Below are 5,747 nucleotides of genomic sequence, written 5' to 3'. Positions count from 1 at the left end.
TTTTTAGTAGAGACGGAGTTTCACCGTGTTAGCCAGGATGGTATCGATCTCCTGACCTTGTGATCTACCTGCCTTGGCTTCCCAAAGGGCTGGGATTACATGCGTGAGCCACCGTGCCCGGCCAGTCAGCACCCTTCTGATCTGTGTTCCCCACTTCCACTCACTTCTCCCTTGTTACACGCCTTTGACTTTGAGACTCCTGCCACCATGCAACGTGACTCTACTGATGTCCATCATATCCTCTCCCTTCATGTAGCCTCTGGCTTCTTGTCACTGCGCCCTGTGAGCAGTATGATAATTTTTGTAATGTGACTCATGGTTCCTGGATTATTTTGACCTGGGTGCAAGTTATGAAATCACTGGTCATACCTTGCAACTTGCTACACTTTATTATAAAAATCTTAGGCACCTAACCCATCTTTCTGTCCACACTGCCGTATCTTTTAACTATGGTATGCTTGCACTTCCTGAAACACTTTCCCAATACTTGGGGAGGACCTCTATTAATGGTTTCGTCAATTTTTTAACTCAGCCTGAATAAAAAAATTACATAAAATAAATTCAGTGTAGTCCAAGGGTACTGTGTTTATAAAGTCAGCAGTAGTGTACGTTAATGTCCTAGGCCTTCATATTTACTCACACACTGGCTCACCCAGAGCAACTTCCAGTCCTGCAAGCTCCATTCACGGTAAGCGCCCTATGTAGGTGTACCATTTTTTGTCTTTTCTACCATGTTCTTACTACACCTTTTCTCTGTTTAGATATGTTTGGATATACAAGCCCTTACCATTGTAATACAATTGCCGGCAGTATTCTGTGTAGTAACATGCTATGCAGGCATGTGGCCTCAGAGCTACAGGATATACCATGTAGCATAGGTGTGTAGTTGGCTTTATCACCTAGGTTTGCGGAAGTGCACTCTGTGGTTCACACAGTGATGAAATTGCCTAATGACACGTCTCAGAATGTATTACTGTCATTAAGAGACGCATGGCTTCATATATTTTTTACTCTGTTCTTATGCTTCTCTCTGTAGAACTTCAGTGACACAAATGTTAGGCTTTTTTGCATTGTTACACAGATCCTTAAGGCTATGCTCATTTTTCTTCAATCGTTTTTCTTCTCTGTTGTTTGTATTGAACACTTTTTATTGATCTATCTTTAAGTTCGTGGACTTTTTCCTCTGTCATTTCTATTCTGCTGTTGAGATCATCTTGTGAATTTTTAATTTTAGTGTTTGTATTTTTAGTTCTGAAATGTAACTGTCGTTTTCACTTGCAAGTTGAGATTTTCCTTGTTCTTTACAGGCTGAACCATTTTGGATTATATCCTGGATATTTTGGATATCATCTTATGAGACTCTGGGTTTTGTTTAAAAAGTCAGGACAATGTCCTTTGCTGTTGTTTTAAACGGCAATCAGCTAGGTCAGAGTCAGTACGCAAATTCCTCCAATGGGCTGTAGTTCTATTGTTGGTTCAGAGCCATGTGGCACAAGCACACAGAGAAAGTGAGCAGTGAAGATTCACTCCCAACTCCTGGAACCATAGATTTTGGGGTTAGAGAGAAGAATTTCCTTCCTTCAGAGTTGAAGGTGCTTCCTGTTTGGAGCTGTTGCTCTTAGCCCAGCTGCAACCACTGAATCACCACCACAGTATTGCTTAGGTTATAAAGAAAGGAAAGCAGAAATATAGTAGGGAATTCATCCTCCTCTTTCTCACCTGTAGGGGCTCATTTTCCTTCCCCTCAGGCCAGAAAGAGAGAGATACTTTGGGGATTCTTTTTGTCTGTAACCAGGATGTATTTAGTTTCTTTAAGCCTCCTCTGATTGGCCAGTTTTGTATGTTGCCTGTTTTTAGTTTTCAAAGTAAGAAAAATCTTATGATTCTCCTGATGCTTTACACCTCTATGCTTTCAGATTAATGCGAAAGATTATTTAAAAATAAGCTTTCTGTAAAAATGAAGGGCATCCAAAGAAGCCTGCTTTCCACTTGCCTTCTGGCCATCTTTCCTTTCTGCGGGGGTTCAAGAGTTTGGAGGCGTTGGATCTGGCATCAGAGTGGTCACCTTCACCTCTGATGGGGGAGCCCAGTGGCCTTAGGAATAAACGAAGCCAGTACTGAGGAAACACCGATTTTACTCGCCTGTGGACTGCAGGAACGCTTTATGGCAGGAGCGAGTCTTTATTTTTTTATTTTTTATTTTAAAATAAAATACATGCGCTGAACATGCAGGTTTGTTACATAGGTATACATGTGCCATGGTGGTTTGCTGCACCTGTCAACCCATCAGCTAGGTTTTAAGTCCCACATACATTAGGTATTTGTGCTAATGCATTCCCTCTCCTTTTCCCCAACCCCCTGACAGGCCCAGGTGTGTGATATTCCCAGAAGTGGGTCTTTATGTTAATGAGTCTCTAAGGGGTGAAAGGAGAGAGAAAATAGGCTGGGCTAGCACTCCGCTGAGTTCTGCACTGCACTGGGTACCTAACTTTGTGCTGTTTGCCGCTGTCTTCCCTGCTTCTGCCTCTGGGTTCACTTCCTGGAACAGAGCCCTGGGGAACCCCGGAGCTGTGGAAAGCCAGCTCTCCTTTGTGGCCCAGGAAGCACAGAAATTCAGCCAGCCAAGAGACAAAGAAAGAGAAGTAAAGCCAGCACATGGAGATAGGAAAGTGAACATAACTTCAGAGCAGTATCGCCAGGCCCAGTGAGGCATGCTTGGATCTTGAGACAAAAATCCCTCTTTGACTTGATCTGGCTCCAGTATGGATCTTTCACTTTAGCCCAAAGTGCCTCCTTGAACTCTCAAATGTGTTCTGAGCTGAGCGCGATGGTGATCTGGGGTCAATCATGATCTTCCCCAGGGGGATTTTCTCTCTCAGAGCTCAGACCTGCACATGGCCCCTGTGACCCACCTCCTGGAACTGGGGGCTCTGGGGGATGCCTGATGTGCCTCAGGATGGAACAGGCACGGTCCACCACCACTTGTGCAAACCGTGGAAACGAAGGGTACATGGGGCGTATGTAGCTCAAGGGTTATGTGCAATTTTATCAGAAAATAAGTGTAATTTATTCTAACACTGAAAAATGAATTAGGTCCTCATGCTGCTTTTCTTCTCCTTTTTTTTTTTTTCCAGACTAGGTCTCACTCTGTCATGCAGGCTGGAGTGCAGTGGCATAATCATGGCTCACTGCAGTCTTGACCTCCCTGGCTCAAGCGGTCCTCCCGTCTCTCCTCCTGTTTCTTATGTCTGATTGACAGGGGGATAAAAGCACACATCTGGCACCTCTCCTGGTCCGGGAGGACTGGCCACAGAGTCATTTTGTGGAAGTTGGAGAGGCGTACACTAGATGGGGCTGTTGGCTTGCATTATACGATTCACACTGCATGGGGTGGAGAATTGAATTTCACATTTGAGAAATGGGAAAGGAGTAAATAAAAACTTGGAATGTCCTAACCTTTCTGAAAATCCAAAAAAGTCCCAAGGAAAGCTAGTTCAATTATTCCTACTGTGACAAACCACGATACAGTCAGATATGCCCACTCTGGCGGAGTGTTCCCAGCCTGGGCTGCCCAAGAGGTGGCAGCTATTCTAGGACAGATGGAGAGTGGACCCTGCGGTGAGCTGGGATCACTCTTAGGAATGACCATCAGCCCGGAGCCATGGGGCTTGCTGGATGCAGGGGTGAGTGGGGCTTGCAGAAAACAGCCCGCCATCGATGCTCTGATGTCCAAATGCCACTCTGGTCACCTCGAGATTAAAATTTAGAGGCAGACCATCCTGGGTGGTCTGTTGGTGAGACAGGGACTCAGAGGAACACAGGAACCACCCACACTCTCGCCCTGCCATGGCTACTGGCCGTCCAGGCACGCCTTGGCTCCCTTTGAGTTCGCCATCCTCATTGCTGCATCCTGTCCTTTTCCAGACACCTCTATTTTTCTCACACCTGGAAATTACACCTGCTGGCAGTCTTCAGGATTTTCCAGAGAGTTGGCAACTTGGGGCTCATTTGTTTCTGCTCATTTTTATTTAGTTTTTCAGACGTGCTGTGCTCCAGGCAAGACATGATAGTAGCTCATCAAAGAGAGGCTGTTTTGGGGAAGTGGAGCAGCCACCGCTGATTTTGGAGTTGGGGTAGCTGCCGCTGCTACCACCACTGCAGCGGCCCGAGGAGTGGCCTTGGGAAGGTGGTGGTCACCATGCTCGGAGCTGTGCTTGGAAGTGACAGAAAGTGTGCTGGTACAGAAAGCCAAGACCGCTGAGAAGGCTGAGCGTGGTGATGATGTGGCTGCAGCCGGGAAGGCAGCCATGCCACAGGGGCATGCACCCCCAAATGAAGACAGCAATCTGCCCTCTGCCACCTACAAGAACACGGTGGATGCCTGCTGTTCTTCCTGGATTCTCATCTCCAGCACTGAGCAGGGAACAGGGAGGAATGAGAAGCAGCAGATGGGCAAAGAGTACCGTGGAAGACAGAGGCAGAGCTGCTGGACATCTGCAATGAGGTTCCAGAGTGGCTGGGCAGGTCTCTTACTCCCCATGCTACACAGCCTGAAAGCAAGGTGTTCTGCTTGGAAATGAAGGGAGATCGTTTCAGGTATCTTTCTGGGGTGGCTCTGGAGACAATAAACAAACCGCTCTGTTGAACTCCCAGCAGACTTACCAGGAAGCACCTGAAATTAGTAAGAAAGATAGGCAGCCCACACAGCCAATTCAACTGGGCCTGGTACTTAATTTCGCAGCCTTTTGCTATGGGATTCTAAACTCTCCTGAAAAGGCCTGCAGCCTGGTAAACACGGCATTTGATGAAGCAGTTACTGAGTTGGATACACTGAATGAAGAGTCTTATAAAGACAGCACTCCCACCATGCAGTGACTTCGGGACAGTCTCACTCTGTGGACATCGGGAAACCAGGGAGACACGGGAGATGCTGGGGAGGGAGAGAACTACGTCTGCCATGCCTCGTGATCTGTTCAGTGTCACCTTGTACCATCCACAAAATCCCTTTGTGAGATTAAAAAAAAAAAAAGAATTGTACATCGTCTTGCGATTTTTCACAGCCTCAGCCTAGCAAGAATGGTTCATGGGATAAACAGCTGGCATTGGTACCTAAAACCCAGATTGGCTGCATAAACACCACGGCATTCTGAAGTTTTGGTTTTGATTGACATTGGCAAGAATGTTCTTGTCTGTTTCCTGGCTAATATATATATATATCTGGAGGAGTTTAATGAGATAATGCATACAAATTGCTCAGAACCCCAGCGGATACACAGGATTCACTGAGTGTTAGCCACTCTCATTATGGCACAGAAGTCCCTTCCCCCACATGCCTTTGCCCCACATTCCTGGATAACACCTTTAAGAATACGGTTCTGAGTCAGGCATGGTGGTGCATGCCTGTAGCTCCAAATACTTGGGAGGCTGAGGCAGGAGGATCACCTGAGCCCAGGAGTTTAAGGCCATAGTGTCCTGTGGTCGCACCTGTGAATAGCCACTGCACTCCCACATGGGCAACATAGCAAGACCTTAACTCCAAAAAAAAAAGAAGAATGTTCTGTAGAGATTGCCTTTCACTTGAGGAGTACTCAGTCTTCAGGTTCTTCCTACCTTGGGGCTTTTATTTATTTATTTATTTTGAGACAGGTTCTCCCTCTGTGGCCCAGGCTGGAGTGCAGTGGCACAATCTTGGCTTACTGCAACCTCTGCCTCCTGGGTTCAAGCAATTCTCCTGCCTCAGCCTCCTG

At 46.6% G+C, this 5,747-nt stretch overlaps 1 pseudogene; it reads left to right on the top strand.

Moving 5' to 3' along the window:
• Nucleotides 1-4,968, top strand: part of LOC105501546 — a 5,992-nt pseudogene extending 1,024 nt beyond the window's left edge.
• The last annotated feature ends 779 nt before the right edge of the window (nt 4,969-5,747 follow it).

The sequence above is a fragment of the Colobus angolensis genome, unplaced genomic scaffold (assembly GCF_000951035.1).
Source record: "Colobus angolensis palliatus isolate OR3802 unplaced genomic scaffold, Cang.pa_1.0 Scaffold72, whole genome shotgun sequence".
Taxonomy (NCBI): domain Eukaryota; kingdom Metazoa; phylum Chordata; class Mammalia; order Primates; family Cercopithecidae; genus Colobus; species Colobus angolensis.
The sequence above is the reverse complement of the archived record's forward strand: the minus strand, read 5'-3'. Positions and strand labels throughout refer to the sequence as shown.